A 24,324-nucleotide genomic window follows, 5' to 3' on the forward strand; every position below is an offset into this window, starting at 1 on the left:
GTGCTCACACTAGATTCATTTCCTCCTCAAGTTACTGTTCTCTAACTGTAAATAGGTGAGAGAAGTTAAAAGACCAGCTTATTTTACCACAACTTAGAAACTACCAATGGAGGGAGATAATGTGATCTTTATTACTTGTTGTAAATTGATTTCTAGTACACCTTTAGGTGTGAGCTTTGCCTACCTACTTTCAAATGTTGCCACCCCCACTGAAAACTTCAGGCTAAGGCAAAATAACAGCAGAAAGAAATAATGCAGTAGGAGTTATATGGTGTATGAATTATCCCCCCCGCAACCCTCCTCCAAAGATTATGCAGCTTAATGTTACACAGTTAAGCACTTGAATACCAGTAACTGTCAAAATTAAATGAAGTATTTAATCCCTATATATACAGAAAAATCAGCAACCACAACTTTATCAATCTGAACTTTGCCGCCTTGGTTCATATGCATTATATGCCATTTATGTATTTATTTACTTGTATTACCTTAGGGCCTACGAGCTCTAGTCATAAACCTACACATCATTGTGGTAGGTCCTGTATAAATGCAGAACAAAAACAAGGTCCCTGCCCCAAGGAGCTAAGTAAGCTTGCAACCTAAGTATAACACAAGATAATTACATGATTCAATGCTATTTTTAAGTATCAAGGAAAATGGAGCAGCACAGACCCTTAGCCCTTATCCCCTTAGTAAAAGTTATCTTCTCCCAAATTTAGGAATGTGATGGTGTATATAAACCTCTCACTGCAAAGGAAGTAGTTGAGAAACTTCTCTTGGCCCTGGCGGGTGGTGCACCCTGCCAACCTGTGAGGCATGCATGGCTTGGAGGAGGAGCACAAAAGGAGAACAGACTAGTTAAGTCCAGGGCAGGCAATGGAGGTGAACTAACCTACCCTCCCAGCTCCTGGGAAGGAGTACTGCAGGAGGTCCAGCTGCTTGAGAGCTCTAGCTATGGTGACTTTGCCAAACTCACAGAGAAGAGATTCATGACACTCAGAAGGTCTGAGCCTTTACTTTTGGTTTCAGTGTTTAATGAGTTTATCCACTGGGAAAGCAGGGACTGATAGGATGTGTTCCAGGCAAGCAGCAGTATAGCAGAATTTATCTGCCTGTTGTTGGGCCATGGCATAGAACCAGGAGTGGGTGGTCCCAGGTTCTCCTACCAACTTCTAAGGGATGCAGAAGGCAAAAAGCCTGTCCTTAATACTGGGGACTCTTGATGAGAGAAGACCCTGAGGCCAGAAGGAGAAAGACCTCAAAACCTCGACCCAGGGGAGGCCTGGAGCCATTCACATGACCATAGAGCTATTGTTTGCCAGACTCTTTATATTCCCTGAAAGAGAGAGACATAAATACATGACCTGGGTGGAAGGCTGAGTGATTAGAGTGGGCAGACCATCACAAGGCTGTAGTGGTGGTCCGCAGGGTGTGCAGGGAAGAGGAGAACTTGCTACACACAAGTGTGAAAACAAGAGGGCACTTGCAGTGAGTGAATTCCTTCATGGGGAGCCAGCTAGGGAAATGAGAAATACAGAGGGAATTTGAAACATTTTTGAAGGACCAAGAATAGTCTTGCACTGCAATGGAACTTTCTTAGGAAAAATAATCATTTTATTGTGGTTAAGGCTTTGGATTGGGACTCAGAAGATCTGGATTTGAATTCTCATTTTGATTTCCTGATTTCCTGTCTGTCCTTGAACAAGTAACTTAATCTTTTTCTATTTCAGTTTCCCATCTTTAAATGTGGATAATTCTTTCTCCCATAGGCTGTCTCTCTTGTTTATTTAAACTGTCAGCTCATCAGGGCAGGGACTGTACACATATTTGTATAATACCTAACACAGTGAGACCACAATCTTGTTTGGGGCATTTAGGAACTCGTATAATAAATAATAATAACATATAATATAATAAATAAAGTTATATTAATATGTAACCTAATATTTAAATATCTTCATTTTACATGAAATATTTCAGCCTTCCTTTATGGGGCATATTGTCTTCCCACTGCCAAACTGGAATAACATTGCTGGTTGCTGGGCAAGGAATCTCAGAGCTTCAGACTGTATTTTCCTTATGTTTTAATTTTCTTGCTCGTATGGGAATTTTATCCCAACCTACAATGTTCATTGATTCATAGATACTAAGGTCAGAAGGGACCATTCTGATCATCTAGTCCGACCTCCTGCACAGCACAGGCCACAGAATCTCACCCACCCACTCCTATGAAAAACCTCACACGTCTGAGCTATTGAAGTCCTTAAATCATGGTTCAAAGACTTCAAGGAGCAGAGAAGCCTCCCTCAAGTCAACCATGCCCCATGCTACAGAGGAAGGCGAAAAACCTCCAGGGCCTCTCCAACCTGCCCTGGAGGAAATTTCCTTCCCGACCCCAAATATGGCAATCAGCTAAACCCTGTGCATATGGGCAAGATTCACCAGCCAGATACCCAGGAAAGAATTTTCTATAGTAACTCAGATCCCATCCATCTAATATCCCATCTCAGGGGATTTGGCCTATTTACCCTGAATATTTAAAGATCAATTACTTACCAAAATCCCATTATCCCATCATACCATCTCCTCCATAAACTTATCGAGTAGAATCCTAAAACCAGATAGATCTTTTGCCCCCACTGCTTCCCTTGGAAGGTTATTCCAAAACTTCACTCCTCTGATGGTTAAAAACCTTCGTCTGATTTCAAGTCTAAACTTCCTGGTGGCCAGTTTATACCCATTTGTTCTTGTGTCCACATTGGTGCTGAGCTGAAATAATTCCTCTCCCTCTCCTATATTTATCCCTCTGATATATTTATAGAGAGCAATCATATCTCCCCTCAACCTTCTTTAGTTAGGCTAAACAAGCCAAGCTCCTTAAGTCTCCTTTCATAAGACAAGTTTTCCATTCCTCGGATCATCCTAGTAGCCCTTCTCTGTACCTGCTCCAGTTTGAATTCATCCTTTTTAAACATGGGAGACCAGAACTGCACACAGTATTCTAGGTGAGGTCTCACCAGTGCCTTGTATAACGGTACTAAAACCTCCTTATCCCTACTGGAAATGCCTCTCCTGATGCATCCCAAAACCGCATTAGCTTTTTTCACAGCCATATCACATTGGCAGCTCATAGTCATCCTATGATCAAGCAATACTCCAAGGTCCTTCTCCTCTTCCGTTACTTCTAATTGATGCGCCCCCAACTTATAACTAAAATTCTTGTTATTAATCCCTAAATGCATAACCTTACACTTCTCACTATTAAATTTCATCCTATTACTATTACTCCAGTTTACAAGGTCATCCAGATCCTCCTGTATAATATCCCAATCCTTCTCCGAATTGACAATACCTCCCAGCTTTGTATCATCTGCAAACTTTATTAGCACACTCCCACTTTTTGTGCCAAGGTCAGTAATAAAAAGATTAAATAAGATTGGTTCCAAAACCGATCCCTGAGGAACTCCACTGGTAACCTCCCTCCAGTGGAGTTCCTCAGGGATCGGTTTTGGGACCAATCTTATTTAATATTTAATGTTATTAAGTGTTTAATTTTTGTTACACATATAGATATTACTTAATGAAAATCTTAGACAAGAATGGCAGCGGGAGGACATGCAATGGTGGGTTACATATAGATTTGTTCATAACATCACAGAAGTAATTCTTTTTTTCCACTCGAGTGTTGAGTTGACATTTTGAGTGTAGGTTTTTTTTTTCCACTGTGTGATGCTTTCATCATTCTTAGTTTATTTCCTGAGTGGCGGAGTAAGTGTGGGGGTGAACTATTAAAACACAAAAGCAGTTCTGTTGGTCTATCTAAACTGCTCAAATCTTCTGTGTTTCATGCTTCTGAATTATTAAAATATTGACTTTGATAGTCCATCAGGCACCATATGTGCATTCCAAAGAAACCTTGATTAATGTTTCAGCTCTTCAAGCAAAACAAACACTTCCAAGTTTTGACCTAATTTTTCTAGTAATTTATTTAATTCATCCTGTCCATTTTAAAAAACAGCTGAGATTTGTTAAGGGTTTCTAAAATCCCTGGCTATATTAGGAGTTGTCTTTTTCAGGTTGGTGCTGTGGAAAGAACAAGGTTTGCTTGAGGTGAAGGTAAATGATTCTCTTGGGTAAGTAAATGGCTGATTCCTGTTCCTGACATTGTTCATATCAGATAATGCTGTTAGAAAGTCAACAGCAAAGCCCATGTTTGAAGAAGAGAGTGGTCAGTAATTTATATCCATGGTGTGAATGAATTAAGTAACATGCTAAACATTTTCATGGAAAGGAAGGGAAGGAAAGGTTATTTATAATGATTGAAAAGGTATTTTTCCCACACAGAACATTTTGAATTTTTAGCAGGAATTCAAATTCCAAAAAAATTTCACCTGAAAACCAAAATAATTTGGTGTATGAATATTCATTTTTTGACAAAAATTCAGTATTCTGTGCAGAGGAGACATTTGTCACAAAAAATAGCTTAAATCATCAACCCGATTTCCCCCAGAAACAGTTTCAGGGGAAAATTTTTGATCAAACCCTAGTTATTTAACCTACTGAATTGTGCAAACTATTTCACTGATAAAAGTCTGCTTTAAATTTCACCTAGCCAGACTTTCTCTGAATCAGAATCTGTGATAAGTTGTAGAACATTTTACAGCATTTAACCAGGAGTAAGCCTGAAGCAGGATTATTTTAGCAATTGTGCTAAAAAGTAATGAAATGAATGTTCATTTCGCAATGTGAAGATGTACTTTTCACTACTCCCACTAGAATTAATGGCATTTAGACAAGTACAACTTGCAGTGTGTCAACATGAGGTCAGACTGTAAAGTGTATTTTGTCTCTCCGGTTCATGTTGTCTTTTACAATCTATTTGTCTGAAGCATACTTACCCAAGTCTATTTACATCGCTCGTATGGTAGCAGATGTTCAGAGGAGAAGCTTCAATATTTATCTGTGTATCTTCCATGAAGGAAGACAGTGTACAATGTACAACATTAACAGAACTTATCCTGTTGCCTGATCTATAGATTGTGTATTAATTATATTGATTACTTAAGAATCCCCAGTTATCACGTTGAGGGTGGACAGGTTCTTGTCCCAAGATCAGGCCTAGCATTATTTAAATTATTATATTGTTGGTAATCCCGATGTGCACAGTTGTAACACTCACATTGTAAGAATTATTTTATATTTAAAATATAGTTTATTAATACATTTAGCACAGTCACAAACACCGCAACTCAGTAACATAGATAGAAATACTACAGAATGTATATTTGCACATCCATATACTTACTTCCCTTTGTGACAAGGCTCTGTCCTTACCACTGTGGGTCCCGCATTTCTTGACGGATTTCGCTAGCCTCAGAGGCTCACTGTGACCCTCCACGTAACCCTTCTTTCTCTAGAGACAAGGGTCACAGTCTACTGAGCCATTTTCATCATAAGCCAGCGAGGGAGGCGAGGAGAAGTTATCCTTCCTTGCAATCTCTGTTGTCTCTCAGTCTCAGTGATTAAACAGGGGGCAAAGGTGAGGCCCATCCTCTACTCCAGGATCCAGCCCAGGGACCCTAATATCAGGTAAGGTAGCTGACCTTTTAGAAACATGACATGTATAATTCCCTTGGCTATTTCCCCCCAGCAGCCCTCACTTCCTCAAGCTCCACTTCACCCTTACCTCAGGGCCTCCTTCCTTGTGCTTGATATGGTGTGTACTACTCAGCCTCTCCAACCGCGCAACTTGTTCCCACAGCCCCTGACATACACACCCACCTGACTGACTGGGAGGCTTTTAACTAGTTTCAGTCAGCCCCTGATTGGCTTCAGGTGTCCCAATCAACATAGCATTCTCCCTGCCTTCTGGAAAGTTCTTAGTTGGCCCCAGGTGTCTGAATTGACCTGGAGCAGCTGCCATTTCACTTATCCTGGTACCAGGGATTTGTTTAGTCTGGAGCTAATATATCTATCTCCCACTACTTTTCTATAGCCATCTGGCCTTGCCCCATCACAATTTGTAGAACAACCTGAAATGTTAGCATCATCTTCCTCGTTACCTTCCTCAGCTTTACCAGCAGCCCTTATTCTGGCATCTCCCAAGGACTACATCTCCTTCTCTTATCGTCTCCAGGCTGGTATGCCACTTTTATAATATGTTATGCTGACACTGTTATTTTTGATGCATATTCATTAGGGGATTTTTCCCCTTTTCCTTATTTGTATTTCCTCACCTTACTAATGTTGGAGTGTCTTTTCCCTATAGGTGGGTATATCAATGATCTCAACTTATTATCATATACATCAGTTCATTACCGTGGTCCTTTTGTGATTAGGTACCACGTTTGTTATTTCTGTCCTAACTGGTTATTTCATTTCTTTCTAATTCGTGGTGTACCTATTAAGTTTAAAGGGGTTTGAACTTACAAAAGCCCCTATGCCAACCTGCTTTAATGCATCCTCCATGTTAAAGGTCATAGCCATATATGGACCTTATGCTTTAGCTCATCACCATCTATCTTGGTGAAAGGTCCCAAACATATGTATGATAACTTTGCCTTGGCTCAACGTACAGGATGTGGCCAGCAGGTCCCTTGTGTTACAGCCAAAATATATTTTAATATAAACCTATAAAGCTATTACACTAAAACAAATACTCAAACCCATAAGAAACTTGTATGAAAAGATATACAGGTAAGCAAACAGGCTAGCCTTAGATGTATCTCATATACCTGTTATGTACAACAGTTCATTGGCAGAACACTTCTGTGGCTGAGTCATGTACCTGTGGTTAGAACTTCCCCTTAAACTCTAGTTTCAGCTCCCCAAATACATGAGATTTTCCATTGGATTGTTTATCTGTTCAAAGTTCATAGGCCTCAAGCCTTATGCTAACTTGCTGAAGCTAATGTCTTACAGGATATAGGCCTGTAGGTTTCTTGCATTACTGCTGAATATAATTCAAAGCAGATGTGGCAAATGGCCAATGCTACTGTATTGGGTCCTGCACTTTTTCTTGGTGTGGTGGGTCAGGGTGCCACCCCTTGCCCTTATTCTTGAGCGTTTTGGGCTCCACTAGTGCCCCGGTGGAAGGATATAATGGAAGTTCTTGCTCTCTAGAATAGATGTAGAGCAATACCACCAAAGTTTCCCATATCACTAAGGGCTTGTCTACATGAGAAAGTATCATCAGCTTAACGAAAGTGTAAATTGAAACTTATTTTAGCGTTCAATGCAAATTCCTGCCAGAAACTGGTGGGCATGTACTTGGCACAGCTCAGCCATGCTGCCGCTACCTATGCTACTGTGGCTACATTGCTATTTATATTAGTGCTAGCTTCATGAAAGGTAGCAAGAATATGTGTATATGAGCAGGATACTCACACCCCTAATATAGACATAGCCTTATATCAATTTGAGTGGCTTTTTTGGCTTACGTAAATCAATTAGGAACAGGTTTAAGCTGAACCATAATAAATATCCAACTAGGGGGTTGCATTGGTATAACTAAATCAGTTAAAAACTATTAAATCAGTACAGCTCTACCTTGTAGGCTGGTCTTGAGAAAAAAATTACTCTTTTGATTGCAGTATTTTCTTACTATACCCTGCCAGCCATAACCTCCAGTGTTGAGATGAGAGAGGGTACAGTAGTTGCAGGTTTTACCCTGATATTTCCTCCTGGTGCCAGTGATCTGTTTATCTCTTGCATTGGTGTGGATATGGAAACAATAACTGCTTTTTAGTCTTCTCTGTCTGCTCTGGCATTTTCTACAGCACTCCAAGGGTTTTACCTTTGAATCTGATATTATGATCAATTCATACTTTGTCCTAGAACACAGATTGATGCTAAACCTGAATATTGATAGTAGCCTCTTTGCCAGGCACTGCTCTGCATGAATCTTGCAGTAACAATTTTGTAACAATTTTTGTAACAATTTTGCAGGAATATCATATGGAGCTTTCAGGAATATGATGGTGGTGCTTTGTCATCTCAACATTCTTGCACCATAGAATCTGCAAAGTACTGTGAATTCTTCAAATTTTACTGAAGGATGATTTTTACGGGAAGTCTGCCACTCTGAAATTACTGAGGAGGGACACTAGATGCAGTTGACATGCTGAAGCTCCTAAAAGTGGATAATTATAATGACATTATTTCACCCTCAGCTAAAATATCTGATGTTTATGCTCTTCAGTATAGTCAAGCTAATACTGTAGCCTCATGACCGTGCAGGTTTTAGTTTTGTTCTCATGCGTCATAACACAGTGGGTTATGAGTGGTGCCAAGTGTACTCTCAAAATAATGTTACAGTCCTCCAATCTAAACTACAAATACTCCTGTTGCAGAGATCACTCATGCATCTACAGAAATCACTGCTGCTTTGGGGATGAGATAATTTTTCATTCAGTTATAAGAATGTGCTACTTCTCTCTGCTTACAAACAGGATTTCACCAAGTCACCAGAATTATCGAAGTAGGGAATTGTCTCTATCAGATATGATAGAAGTGAGCTTGATTTTTTTAGTGAAAACTGTTTCAGACTTTGCTAAAACTGAAGTTGTCTGAAGAGTTGAGAACCACACTCTTAAGAAAATTGAAGGGAAAATAGAAGAAACAGATGAGGTTATGCTGAAAGAACTTAAAATTCCAATGTCATTGTGAACCAGCAGAATCTACAGATTTGATTAGCAAAACATATGACATTTTCAAGGAAGGTCTGACAAGCAAACTTCGCATTTTTGACTGAATAATTCAAGGGACACTAAATAACTTTCCAAACCCTCTGACTGTATTTCAATGTACAAATCTTTGTTCTTCCCTGTCACCTAACAGATTCTACATGAACTGTTTATGCCAAATCCTGTGAATACAGCATCCTGTGGGAGAATTTTTCATGTCTTTGTCAATTTAAGTGATCTAACGAATGCAGTGCTGGGTAGAAGATTTTCCCAGGAGCATAGAACATGTTAGTTCCTTCTCTTTGGAGAAACATACTGCTAACTTCAGTTCATTAGCATCTGACTACAAGATGATGTCTTTCCTTCTTCGATGATAGGAGCTCTTTTCAGAAATGTTTCTTATATAACCCATGCTAAGTGTGGATATTCTTTTCCATCTAGTGGTTGGACCACAGAGGGGTTTAATGAGTCAGCTACTGCTGTTAGCTAGGGTGCCAAATCCTTTTGCTCAAGTAGTTTGGGTTTATACATTTACCTCTGAAGTTCTCTGTTTAAAACCTGCTATTGGCCAAAGTTGGGACAATTAAACTTACACTCAAACCTTACTCTTCTCAGACTGAGCATTGCTTTGGTCCTTCACTATCCATTGCCCAGAGTTTTAGGTTTACCCATTTATCTTAGTTTTAACCCTGTAAGCCTTTGTCCTGCAAAGAATTATTCACATGCTTAACTTTGCTTACTGTGAGCAGACCCTTTGAAGGGACTGGGACTACTTACCAAGCATAAACATAAGCAAGTGCATAAGTCTTTGCAGGATTGAGGACATAATTTATGGGTTGAATCCTTACCTACGTTAGAAGACATGTGTAATGAGTCTTTAAATTATAGACATGTCTTGTTAGCTCTAAGGAGACAAATGCTTGTTTGAAGAAGTAATCAACACTTCAGAAATTGGCAGAATTTTTGGGGTAACAGCTTTGCAAGAAAGAAGTGATTTTGATCCGTTTCCAGAATATTAACAACAAATTTGTTTTCTTTCATAGTAAGGCTAATGTGTTATTCTGTTATGCCTAATTTAATTTCCTAAAAACATATTTATCCCACTCTCCGTTTAGGCATGTATAGCCTGATCTATTGATTGTGTATTAAATATATTGATCACTTAAGGATTCCCAACTAACACTCTGATCACCATCATCTCAAGGGTCATCATCCTGGCACCTACCAAGGATTACATCTCCCATGGCAAACTTCTATAATGTGTTACACTGACACCATTGTGCCTGATGCATATTCACAAGGGGTTTGTTCCCTTTTCCTTATTTGTATTTCTTCATACTATTAATGTTGTAGTACACTTCTCCCATAGGTTACTAATTCATTTACCTGAAGCTTATTAGCATATATATCAATTAGTTTTCATGGCACTCTTTTGATCAGATATCTGCTGATGTTCCTAACTTAAAATATCCCAAGCTGGTATAAACTAACCTCTTGTGGTTACCTATCAGCAGTTTAATCATTACAGCATTCTATCCTATGATATTTGATGATTGCTTATGCTAGGGCTTGGTCTACATTAGCAACTTATGTCAGTATAACTATATTGCTCACGGTCACCCTGGGTTAGCCCTAAAAGACATTCAGTGCTGACAGATTACTACATCTCTGTAATGTTTTGGAAACATAGACTGTAACTTGTTTGTGTATATATCTTGCCTGTAAATAAGTTTCATTTCTTTCTTCCTAGTCAATAAATCCTTAGTGAGTTTACTATAGGGTTGGCTATGCAGTTATACTGACCTAGCTAGATCAATGGGAGGGCTTCTCTCATCAACATAGCTACAGCCTCTCAGGGAGGTGGATTACCTACATGGATGAGAGAAGCCCTCCCGTTGGTGTAGGTAGCATCTTCACTGAAGCACTAAAGTGGCGCAGCAGCATTGGCGCAACTGTGCTGCTCCAGCATTTTAAGTGTAGACCAGCCCTAAGGCTTTGGGGCCTTATGCCTTGTTTAGCTAAGTTCTTGACTTACAGGCCTTGTAGGTTCATTACATTACAGCCTTATCTTATACCTTTGCCTTAGCTAGCAAATACCTGTACCTATAGGCTACACGTGAATGTTTTCTTGAATGGAAATACATATGTCCATGTGTTAAGATATAGACCACCAGGATCATTATAGTGGTGGATATTTTACAAGTATGATTGTCTACTACTGTACATTAATTTAGCAGAATGTATTGATATAGTCAGGCTGTTAAAGATAATTGGAATTTGTACCTGCTGAAATCTCAGTTGAATCTGACCTCTGGAAGTGTTGGGGATGATATGGACATAAGTTATAATGTGGACGGGTAGCTTATCTTATATTTCAGAAGCAAACAGTACAGGCAATTGTTGGTGATGGTATACTGCACTAGATAGACCACTGGCAATGAGGGAAATTCCTCTCTTCCTATATAGAGAAAATGTTTTGCAATCTCTAAACCACCATGCAATCAAATCATCCTGTGATGCTGGTAGATCAGGTGCCAGCTCTTGCCAAGGCTGTAAAGCTGAGTACTGAAAAATTCATAGATGGAAACCAGACCAACTAACCTGTTTGTTAGTATTGTTCCAGATAGGTGTTAGACTTGTAAGGATGCATTTAGTAAGTTGCTGTGTGCATTAATCTTACTTGTAAAGTCTGTACCCGATCCTATAAGGTAATATGTAAGTTTTGCTTTATAACTAAAAAATCCTGCTTTGAACCTGTGAACCCAGGCAGGAAGAGTGGTTCCTCCACCTATCAAGAAAGACAAAAATAAGTGGCCCATTGTGAAGCATCACGATACAAAGACTGGGTTGGTGGTCATCTTACACTCATAAAGGTGCTACATGTGAAAAAGCTCATCTCATGAGCTTGAATTCTGGAAGAAAAAAGTGTTTTCTTGTCAGTTATCATTATTTCCATTTGTTTGCTGTTTGGACTCTCACAGGGCTGTAGCTAGTAAACAAAAGTAGAGATCCACAGTGTCAACCTGCATTAGCCCTAAAAGACCTTCAGTGCTGACAGTTTACTACATCTCTGTCACCTTTTTGGAACCATAGACTGTAACTGTGTATATATCTTGCCTGATTTAACCTGTAAATAAGTCTCATTTCTTTTTCCTAGTCAATAAATCCTTAATGAGTTTACTATAGCATTGGCTACAAGCGTTGTCTTTGGTGTGAGATCTAAGATACGAATTGACCTGGGGAAAAAGACTAGTTTCTTGGGACTGGGATCAACCTGAATATTTTGTAATCTTTGGTGGAAATGACCATTTATCACTAAGTCCTGCTTGCCTGGGTGGCAAGATAGACTGAAATGCCCAAGGAGACTTTCTGTGACTTCAAGATAAGGCAGCTATAGTGCTTCAGGAGTTCACATGTGTTACTGGACTGGTGAAATCTAATTTTGAAACATACCACCAGTTTGGGCTGTCTTGCCTGCTTTTTGACAGTCTGCCCTGAGTTTGGCACTCATGGTCATGAACCACTCCAGCCAGCATGACACATCCCTCTCCCTTCTTCCCAAATGCTGTAAAGGGGATTTGGCTTGGCTTGTATTTCATTTAACTTTTTGCATTAGAAATGTAAAAACCTGAACATAGTTTACAGATAGGCTTTAAGGCTGCTGTTGTAAAATAACGATTGTGTGGTCATTTTCCCCTGTCTAGGAACACATGTTGCATTGAAAATATAATTTAATCCAAAAACTTACCACTGAAAAAGTATATTTCATGATCCTTAAGGGTTCATGGGGCTCCTGATATGGACACATTATTCTGAATATAAGTGGTGTAAGTTGGGAAGTAAATAAATTTGAAGTAAATGAATCTAAAGCTGACAACTAGGAAATGAATTTGAATAGAGCCCAGCAATATGCACATAGCAACCTAAGTACTGCATTACTCAAAATGAGTATGCGAAATCTCACATTTTCTCTGTTGTTAACAGTAATTGGAGACTGCGGTACACACAGAGTGAGCTGCCATCAATCTCTCGCTTTCTTATTTTCTATTGCAAGGCACTAGGAGATTAATGCTAATGTAAGGTGAATGCCAAACTACTTTGTAAGGGAGAAGCGGGGGGTTTCACTGTCTATTGTACTATTTAAAGCACAGCCTTTGCTTCCACATTTCATTTGTTATTAACGCAGGTGTCCAAGCAGCTTACCAACACAGGCTTCGGCTCACACAAGACAAGCCTTCTGAGACTAACAACATATTTTATCTTGAGCGTCTGTTATGCATTTTCTTGAACCTCCATTACCAGAGTAATTTGCTACACAGTGAAAGGAAGGAGAATAACTTTTGCTCATTAACTTGGCTAATAATAATTGTTATATTCACAAATATTGAACCCACTGTTAGCCTCAGTTCAGTGGCTAAGAGTTCCCATTTGGGATGCAGTTAAAAAAATGCCCTTGCTTCCCCAAATCATTATTTGGATAAAAGCAAAGTACAGTTGTGAAATGTTTTAAAGGAGAATCTAGTACAATGTCTGTTGAAGAGAAGAACATGACAACTACTAAAGAGAGAGTTTTACCCCTTTAGGTCCCTAGACATCAATATTATACTCAGGTGCACATTTCCTCTGTACTTCTACTGTATGTATTTATAAAAGGGGTGGGCAAACTTTTTGGCCCATGGGTCACATCGGGGTGAAAAACTGTATGGAAGGCCAGGTAGGGAAGGCTGTGCCTCCGCAAACAGCCTTGCCCCCACCCCCTATCCGCCCCTTTCACTTCCTGCCCCCTTCAGAACCCACCCCCGTCTAACCCCTGCCCCACTCCTTGTCTCCTGACCGCCCCCTCCTGGGACCCCCGCCCATAACTGCCCCCCAGAACCCCCCCATCTAATCTCCCCCATTCCCCATCCCCTGCCCCACCCCCAGAACCTCTGTCCCATCCAACTGCCCCCTGCTCCTTGCCCCTTGACTGCCCCCTGGAACCTCCTGCCCCTTACCCAATCCCCCACCCCCTTACCATGCTGGTCAGATTAGCATGTCTGGCAGCCGTGCCACCCAGCCAGAGCATGGGCAATCTTAAATTTGGCAATGTTCTGTTGATTTTGATATGAAATTTAATTTATTTTACTCTGTGTCATGCTTTCAGATTTAAGTACATTGAAGATTTTTGTATTGACAAAATTGACATAATTGCATAAGTTGCCGGGGCAAATAGTTTTAGCTCTAAGGTTACAAAGAAAATCTAGGAAACATTAGCAATTTTGTGTCCTCTTCCTGAGTTTGCTGACAGCCTGAGAGAATAGCTCTGATAAGTGTGAACTGCCCCCTTCATCTAAACAGGGCTAAAATCATTTTTTTAATGACAATGTAGATTCTGGAGCTCCATGCTGTGGCAAGGGTGGCTTCTGTGGCAAAATTCAAGTCTGCTCAGTCACAGAATACAAAGTGCTGTAATTATAATTTGGCAGTGTCTGAAGGAGCAACTTAAAAGTTAAGAGTGAGCTCAGAAAGGAGAAATTCACCTAGCTTATCTCTTAGGCTACTGAAATGACTAACCTCCCAGAGGATTTGTGGAAGGTTTCAGTTCAAATACTCCTGTCACTTAGGAAGGCATCATTTTCTAGGAATTTCACCTTAAATACCTCCCTTTTCTTTCAAGCAGCAAGGCTATTACACTAGAGAGTATCCCAGTTGGCTACTGGGCAGCAGTTGAAGTGAGCTCAAGGGAAATCTTCAGCATGGCTGAGATGCAAGAAATGAATATGAGGACAGCAGTCCTTCCAGTCTTTGCTACACCAGTAACAATGTGGTGTCACAACCAGTTATACAACGGGAATCTGAAGCATACACCGTGAAGTGGTATTAGTCTGACCTCTTCAATTATTATTTATCTTGTGGTATTCAGACAGAGTACAACAAATGAGTTGAATAAATATGTAATCATGCAAAAATAAATTTCATGTCTGGAAACTGCATACAGTTTTCTTTCAGTCGAAATGCAGAGAGGTGACAGCCAGAGACTCAAGCCAGTTGGTGCAGAAGCATTCAAAGCAGGGACTGTTGTATTAAGGGAGGTTGTAAAATGGGGCCCAGCTGGGGCCTTCCTTGCCCCAGTCTCCCTGGACTCAAAACTGTGCAGGAAGACCCTCCACACATACACACTCTATAGGGACACTAGGACCCAGGGGATGCTGCCCCTCTCTTTGCCATGTAAGACTGACAGGTGTCTGGTTTTGGACTGGAACACTTGGTTTAAAAGGGACCCTTGTGGCTCCGGTCAGCACTGCCGACTGGGCCATTAAAAGTCCGGTCAGTGGCTCTGCAGGTCTAAGGCAGTCTAGTCCTAGCTGTCCTGGCTCCGTGCTGCACCCCGGAAGCAGCCAGCAGGTCTGGCTCCTAGGTGGGGGGGGCTATGGGGCTCCACATACTGCCTCTGCTCTGAGCACCAGCTCCACACTCCCATTGGCTGGGAACCACAGCCAATGGGAGCTGGGGGGGGCGATGTCTGCAGGTGAGAGCAGTGTGCAGAGCATCCTGCCTCCTCCCCACCTAGGAGCTGGACCTGCTGGTTGCTTCCTGGGCACAGCATGAAGCCAGGACAGGCAGGGAGCCTGCCTTAGCTCTGCTGCACTACTGACCGGGAGCCACCCAAGGTGAGCCTGCACCCCAACCCTGAGCCCCCCAAAACTTGGAACCCCCTCCACCCCAAATCCTGCACCCCCAGCTGAAGCCTCACCCCCCCTGCACCCCAACCTCCGACCCCAGTCCGGAGCCCCCTCCCACACCCTGAACCTCTCATCCCCAGGATCATCCCAGAGCCCATACCCCCTCATACACCCCAACCCCCTGCCTCAACCCACAGCCCCATCCCACACGCTGAGTCTTTCAGCCCCACCCCCAGCCTGGAGTCCCCTGCAGCACCCCAAACCCCTCATCCCTTCCCCCCTGAGCCTGAACCCGCAGCCCAGAGCCTGTACCCCCTCCCACACCCCAACCCCCTTCTTCAACTCACATCCCCCTCCCACATTCCGAATCCCTCAGCCCCAGCCTTGAGCCCCCTCCTGCACCCCAAACTCCTCAGTCCAGCCCCACCCCAGAACCCACACCCCCAGTTAGAGACCTCACCCCCTCTGCACCCCAAACCCCTTCCCCAGCCCAGTGAAAATAAATGAGGGTGGGGGAGAGCGAGCCACAAGGGGAGAGGGAATGTAGTGAACAGGGGGTGAGGCCTCAGGGAAGGGGCAGGGCTAGGGTGTTTGGTTTTGTGTGATTAGAAAGTTGGCAACCCTATGGCCTGGGGAGAAAAGTGTAGAGAGAAGCTGTCCAGAGACCATAGGTGCTGACTCCGTGGGTGCTCTGGGGTTGGAGCACACACAGGGAAAAATTAGTGGGTGCTCTGCACCCACAAGCAGCCAAGCTCCCTGCCCTGCCCCACCCTGCCCCGCCATGCCCCACCTCACCTCATCACCTCCGCCTCCTCCCCTAGGGCACTGCATCTCTGCTCTTCCGCCTACCTCCCAGTGCTTGCCACCATCAAACAGCTGTAGCAAGCTCCGGGAGGGAGGCGGGAGGAGCGGGAACATGGCATGCTCAGGGGAGGAGGTGGGGCAGGGGATTTGGGGAAGGGGTTGGAGTCAGGGTGGGGCCGGGGTTGGGGGGAGAGGGGGGTCTAGCACCCACCGGCACCAGTAGAAGTCAGCGCCTATGCCAGAAACTCCAGTTGGTATGGGCAGAAGCAGCCCAGGTAGGGACCTCTAAACATTCAGAGATCTTTGTACAGTTTTGACTGGACTTTCTCTGCCCTGTGCTTATTGATTGCTTGTTCCCACCCTCACCTGGCACCCTACAATCTCTTTTCAGCTTTACTCTGCTCCCCCGCCCTGTCCCTCTCAGCCTCTTTCCTTCACTTTTCTTTCCAGTAACTGACTCCTCCTAAGTAAACCCACCCCTGAAAAATCATGGCACTAACCTGATGTTTACCGCAATTCCATTGTTGAATCTGCTGCGATGTTCTACCCACCTCTCACCCTTGTCTTGTCTGTGTAGATTGTGAACTACTCAGGGGAGGGACAGTCTGCTGCTCTGTGTTTGTACAGTTTCTAGCAGAATGGGGCCTCATTCTTGATTGGTCCTTAGGCACTACCGTAATAAACAAGATTAAAAAAGGTAATAATACAATTAACTTTTCAGTAGCATATTTCACAAACCACATCAGAAACGTTATACTAAAAGAATGAATCAGAAGCGAGGCAGAGGAGTGCTGTTAGAAAGCAAATGAGTCCAGGGGGGATGCACTTGTTTACACTAAGTCTGAATTTGGTGCAGGATCTTGAAGGACAAAAGGAGAATGTTATTGATGGACAGTATAACACACATAAAAGAACACCTAATAATGGAGAGTGAAGGGGAGGGGATGGGCAAGATGCAGTGCAGAGGAAGAGAGAATTTTTCCTCTAACCTACTAATAAAGAATATGCACATTACAGTGAAGTCGGTTTTACCTCCACTTTTGAAGCTGAATTCTTTATGCTCCCTCTCTTCCTCCTTCACTGTTGACAATATCACCATCCTCCCTGTTACTCAAGCCCATAGACTCTGCCCTTTTTCTTGCCTTTCACCCATCCTGATCCTGTTGCTACTTCTCCATAACACTTTCAAAATCTCACCTTTTCTTTCTGTCAGAAGTAAAACCATAGTTCCAGTCCTCATCTGCCACTGTAGTTATATTACTATATCAGCCAAAACAAGGGGACATTCATTAGTCTTCCTTTACAGTTTCTTATTGCGAAACAAAACAGTATCATCAATATTAAAGTGCTGACAACATGTTTGGTGCTAGATAAGACACAGACAAACATTTTTTAGCCCAAGGACAGGGCAGACATAACTAAGCCAAGATGCACTGTGAGATCCTGAGGTCTTGACCTACAAGAATGATTTTACAATCCTGAGAAGGGTTACTGTTGTGGACTTCATGGAAGCAGTGTGTCTTTAGGAGGATAAGATAAGTCTGACTGGTTGTGGGGGTTTTTCTTAGAGGCTGGTATGGTATCCAATGAAGAATACAGTTCCTTCCAACTCACTTCAAATAAAAGGTTGTCAGCTCAGCTGATATAAACTGGTGGAGCTTCACTGATTATTATTATTTTATTTGCAGTAGTGCCCCACTCTCTGGTAGGCACTTTCCAAATACTTAAAAGCACAGTTTGTGATCTGAGATGCTCACAATCTCAGATGAAGGGGAGAACAATAGACAATTCATATAATTTACCTCAAATTTAACAAGAATTGCTAGAGGCATCTGTGGAATTATGCTGTCCCAATACTTTCAATATTTTCTATCTTGAATACATTTTCTGTTTCATTCATGAGATCTTATGAGCTTCCTCTCTGGCTCATTTACCAGCTGAGAATCTGCTTTTTAGTTAATTTCTTTTAGAGGAACAAGTCAGTGAATACCAGAAAGCACAATATCTTTGGAACCCAAAGCTTCAAGACGAAAACTTAGGTGATTCTGACAGCACTGAGTATTTTAACACTGGGATCTGTTCCTTTCTTGTTGTGAGTTGAGAAATGTATTCAGATTATTCAGTTATTTTCCTGAACAGCAAAGGAGGAAGGAAATAAGGATGTACTGAAAAAGGCAATATTGTACCAAAGACTTTATTGACGACATTTTAAAAGTGTATGCAGATATCACAGAAAGCGCTAACTTGATAATATTATCAGTTTCTCTCTAGATAAAATACAGCACAGTGACAGTGTAAGTTTCCCATCCTATTTTGCTAAAATCCCCTCTATTGGGGAAACTGGGTCTGATTCACAACTATGATGCACTGTGTGTAGTAGTGAGCTGTAGCTCACGAAAGCTTATGCTCTAATAAATTTGTTAGTCTCTAAGGTGCCACAAGTACTCCTTTTCTTTTTGCGAATACAGACTAACACGGCTGCTACTCTGAAACCTGTGTGTAGTCACTTACACCTGTGCAAAGTTTGGAAAACTTTTACTGAACCTTAGCTGAGTTTCTTGTGAATAAGGGCTGATTTATGTAGGAGAAAATTGGAAGAAACTCAGTGCTTTTTTGGCTAGTTCACTCCAAACCAGGCAAATCTATGGCACATGGTTTTAAAATTTTAATGAGGTTTTTAGGGTCAACTAAATCTGACATTTCGAGGAGCAATTCAGGAGTGTAATTTCAAATCAACCGAAACATAAGAAAGACTTGCACAAAGCCCTTCAAACTGAAATGGGCGTGCATGACTCTTTGCTACCTTCCTTCACCAGCCAGACTCCAAAACTAAGTTTTTATTTGTTCTTGTATCCATTCACTTCTGCATGCTCGTTGGTTTTGTTTTTCCTTATTTCCTTGTAATTTTAAAAATAAAAAAGCTCTGTGTCCCAGCTGTTTTTCAAATCATCTGGCTGCTCTCAGTGCTGCCATGCATCCTGAACTCCCTACTCATTTTAGTGGGGATTTGCATAGCTAAAGAAAGCACAATACAGTCCAAGAAAATGAAGCAACTACATAGCACAGAACTGGCTTAATAGTTCAGTAATTGGTGCTCTGCTGTGTATGGGAAATCAGGGCTCTGGGCTAACTCCAGGTGCTTGCACTTAGGGCCAGCAGGGGTTGCAAGTGACTTATTCAGGCAGCTGAACTGAGTTTTTAACTGCCACTCACTGGTTCCAGTCTAGTGATCTTTTTATTTCCACTGAGCTGATTTATAATGCAAAACAGCATCATGCTGTCAGCTTGCTTGTTTAGCTTCCCATTTTCACTGGAATTTACTGATTCATTGGGCATTAAAAGGATATAGCACCTGATCACACAAGAAAATAGTGTGAATTTATGAAGCTTTTCACACAGTAAAATACACATACAGGTAACCATTTTGCTTCAATCTCAGCCCAACAATGTAGTGAGAGAAAGGTGCTAATAAGAGAGTCCTAGAATTACTTTTCTACAAAGAGGGACTCTAGTGAGTCATTCAATCTGCCACCCTACCTCCAGGTTGGACTGATTTAATTATTCTTGACCTCTACCATCCTTACGGCTGCACTGTGATATAATGACAGGTTTCAGAGTAGCAGCCGTGTTAGTCTGTATTCGCAAAAAGAAAAGGAGTACTTGTGGCACCTTAGAGACTGTAGCTCATGAAAGCTTATGCACAAATAAATTTGTTAGTCTCTAAGGTGCCACAAGTACTCCTTTTCTTACTGTAATATAAATAATCACAATAGGCAAATCCTTCCCTAAGATTCTCATGGGGCGATGATGGTTTTGTAACAGCCCCTACGTGTATCATTATAATCTTTCACCTTTAATAAACCATCTGAACTGTAAAGAACAAGAGGGAGAAAAAACCCAATCGATTGTCAAAAGCCACACTGTCTGGACTATTTTACAAATCTGAATTTATAGATAGAATATATGAATATATACATCATTGAGTTGAAGGTCAAAAGAGACCACCAGAAGAGACCATCTAGGCTGACCTCCTGTCAGCCACCAACAACATTCAGCACCCTCACACTAAATCCAGCAACCGAAATTAGAACAAAATAATACAGCCCACAGAAGATCAAGCTATTATGTGCCACAGGCCGAGAAAAGGAGAGGGTCAAGGTGAGATATTCTGAGATAATCCTGACACGTAACCTGCATCCACATACTGAAGAAGAAGTTGAAAAAACCCCAAAGATGCTGCCAATCTGAGCTGGGGGAAAATTCCTTCCTGATTTCACATATGGCAATCAGTTAGCTCCAGAGCATGTGAGCAAGGACTAGCCAGTCAAGCACTCAAGAGAGAGAATGCTGTGTATGTAAATAGAATACTGTACATATGTAACCAGAGCACATGCATATCGATTACTGTTGTTACATTGTACATACCATATGTATAGAAAGAAGTACATAATAGCAACATTAAAAAAGAAGTTTGCTGCTTTCTTCCCAAGTTTAATACAAACAGAATTTGCTGTGCTGTATGGCAGAGGGTTTTATCCAATGAGTGTCATATTATCAAGCTGTGATTTTCACCACTATGTAAACTTCCATCTGAGCCACTTAGCAAATCTGTCTTTGCATAAACTGGAGTGATTTTTGCCATTTTAGCAAAGTTACCCTAATAATCCATAATTTGTGTGTGTGTGTATGTGTGTGTGAGAGAGAGAAAGAGAGAGAGAGAGAGAGACATCTCTCAAAAGCTTGTCTGTAGCCCTGGGAATTAGTCTGAAAATCAGATTCCACTTTAGAGTAATTTCCTAGATAACTAGAAGAAACATATTCAGAGCTAGTAGAACATTCTCTTTGCCTCCCCAGTGATCTCCTTTTACTGCTCAGCCCCTCCATATGCACACAATACCTTTGCAGCATGTTCAATACTTTTATTAATGTTCGAAAGATGCAAAACGTGTTGGCAGGCCCCGGGGAGGAAAGAAGACCTGAAGGGCTGGAAATGTGTCTGTTAGGAGATGAAAGGAACAGGGCTCCTTTTCTAAACTAATCAGAACCAGAATATATAAGTTTACTTTGGTTAGGGGAGGGACGAGGTGTATAGCAAAGATGTTTTTTCATTATTTTTGCAGCACTAGAATGTTCACTAGGTTCTTTATAGATAGAAAAAGGTGTCCTCTGCTGGGAAGAGCTAACATTTTAATTTTAGACATGACACTCTTAGTAAAAGGGTAACAAACAATTTGGGAGGAGATAGGATAAGGCAGAGCATGAGTTGCAGCAAAAAGATGACACATTTACTGAGGTCATTTTGGGGTGGTTTTACGATTTTGTTTTCTACTGTTTTTTTTAAATTCTGTATATGTGTCTGTTGGACGGATATTATTGTTGAGTTACTTCTTATAGGGAGAAAATGAGACTTAAGGAGCAATTTGAATAAGATCATTCATGGATCTGGGTGGTTATTTTTTCCACACTGGTTAGCTCAGCCCCCAAAACCCATGCTTGCAATTTCTCTGATTCTGCATAACATATTTCTTGTGCATAATCACACTCTTTGACTCAATACATCATGGGTTAAATGTCCTACCAAGCTTTTTATTTTAAGATAAATCATCATTCTAGTCCCCTCTGGTATTCACAATTTTGAGTGTATAATACAAGAGTATACCTGCTGTGCTGGGCTTTCTTTTTAATATTGCCTGACCTATGCTTGTCTCTGTGGTGTTTGTTTTATCTGGTGAGTTTTGTATGTTCCTGGCTATATTTCTTAAGGGCTTATGTATTCCAAATGACTTTTGGTATGTGTGTGCTTTATAGTCTGATTTATGCTTCACATTATTATTACCTGGTAAGTTTTTTCTCTTTAAATAATGCACTATACTTCCTGTAAATATGTGTGTGTGTGTTGTATTGAGAGCAATACGTCTAGAGACAACAGCAGTAAAATATTTCCCAAGTGAATAAAGTATTTCTTGAGATGTTAGTATCTTTTCTATAAGCAAAGGCTGAGGGATGTTCTCAGTGAATATGTATCTGCTGCTCCCAGGTACAATCACTGTTAGTTTTATTATCCTAGCACAGTGATACTCAGATTTTTTTTTATATGTATAATTATTATTTTATTATATATAAAATTCTTACAGCAATCTGACCAAGCATTATTATTTTATCAACTACAAATGGTAAAAGCATCCTGATAGGTTAATAACTTAGATTGGTTAATAATTAAATCACACCGTATGTTAATATTATGTGCTGCAAAGAACTGCAGGAGACACATTAAAGAGCCACTTGTGGTTTGTGAGCCTCTATTTGAGTATCTCTGTCCTAGCACGATGGAGACACACCTCCCTTTTATGCCTCCAGATTAACTGACAAAGTGGTTTGGGTTCTTCTTTTCCCCTAAAAGGAATATTTTTGGTGAGGGGGTTGATAGCTGAAAGAAGCATTTTTGGTGCAAGGGTGGTATTGAGAACTGTACCTTTAAATAATTTAGCTTCCCAGATAGGAAGTCTTGGAGAGGGGCATTGCAGAAGCCCATGCTCTGCTATGTGTGCAGAGGCAGCTGGGAACTCTGTGACTGCATAAAGAGACCTCGAATGAACAATGACATTGAGGAAGCTGTCAAAGTTTGTATTATACCCAAAAAATGCAGGTCAAGGCAAGCAGAAGAGCCCATGTTCATAGATTCCAAGGTGAAAAGGGACTATTGTGATAATCTAGTCTGACCTTCTGTATAACACAGGCCAGAGAACTTCCCTGAAATAATTCCTAGAGCATATTTTTTAGCAAAACATCCAATCTTGATTTTAAAATTGCCAGTGCTGGAGAATTCACCATGACCCTTGGTAAATTGTTGCAACAGTTAATTATCCTCACTGTAAAAATTTACCCCTTATTTTCCAGTCTCAATTTGTCAACTGTAACTTCAAGCCATAGGATTATATTATACCTTTTGTCTACTACGCTGAAGAGTCCATTATTAAATACTTGTTCCCCATGCAGTCACCCCTTAGCCTTCTCTTTGTTAAGCTAAATAGACTGAGCACCTTGAGTCTATAAATATAAAATATGTTTTATAATCCTTCAGTCTTTCTCATGGCTCTTCTCTGAGCTCTCTCCAATTTATCCTTCTTGAATTGTGGATGCCAGAACGGGACACAGTATTCCAGCAGTGGTCACACCAGTGCCAAATATAGAAGTAAAATAACCTCTCTGCTTCTACCTGGGATTCCCCAGTTTATGCATTCCAGGATCTCATTAACCCTATAGCCACAGCGTCACACTGGGAGCTCATATTCAACTGGTTATCCGCTCCTACTCTCAAATCTTTTTTTTTCCAGAGTCACTGCTTCCCAGGATAAAGTCCCACATCTTGTAAGTATAGGGTAAATTATGTATTCCTAGACATATACATGTATGTTATTAAAATTAATATTAAAATGTATATTGTTTGCTTGTGTCCATTTTACCAAGCAATCCAGATTGCTCTGTATCAGTGACCTGTCCTCTTCATCATTTACTTCTCCCTAGTTTTTGTATCATCTGCAAACGGATGATTTTGTTTTCTTACAGGTCATTGATAAATATATTAAACAGTAGAAGGCCAAAAAGAACCAATCCCTGTGAAACTCCACTAGAGCAACATCTGTTCAATGATGATTCTCCATTTAAAATTGCATGTTGAGGACTCTCAGTTAGCCAGATTTTAATCCATTTAATGTGTGCCATGTTAATTTTATATTGCTGTAGTTTTTAAATCAAAATGGCGTATGGTACCAATATAAAAGCCTTACAGAAGTCCATTACATCCAAATTTGTTATCCAAATTTGTAATCTCATCAAAATAAGATATCATGTTAGTCTGACAAGATTTATTTTCCATAAACTCATGTTATTTGGCATTAATTATAGTACCTTCCTTTAATTCTTTATTAATCAACTCCCGCATCAGCTGCTCCATTATTCTATTGACATTTGACTAAGAGGCCTACAGTTACCTGGGTCATCCCATTTACCCTTTTTAAATATTGGCAAAACACTAGCTCTCTTCCAGTATTGCTAGCATTGCTAAAACACATTGAGTATGTAAACACATTCCAGCGGGCCAGCAGAAGAACACCCTAACCTGTCACACAATAAAATGGTTTGACAAAAGTGATGAATAGTGATATTTTGTCTGA

Source organism: Dermochelys coriacea, chromosome 2, assembly GCF_009764565.3.
Source record: "Dermochelys coriacea isolate rDerCor1 chromosome 2, rDerCor1.pri.v4, whole genome shotgun sequence".
In the NCBI taxonomy this organism is placed as follows: Eukaryota; Metazoa; Chordata; order Testudines; family Dermochelyidae; genus Dermochelys; species Dermochelys coriacea.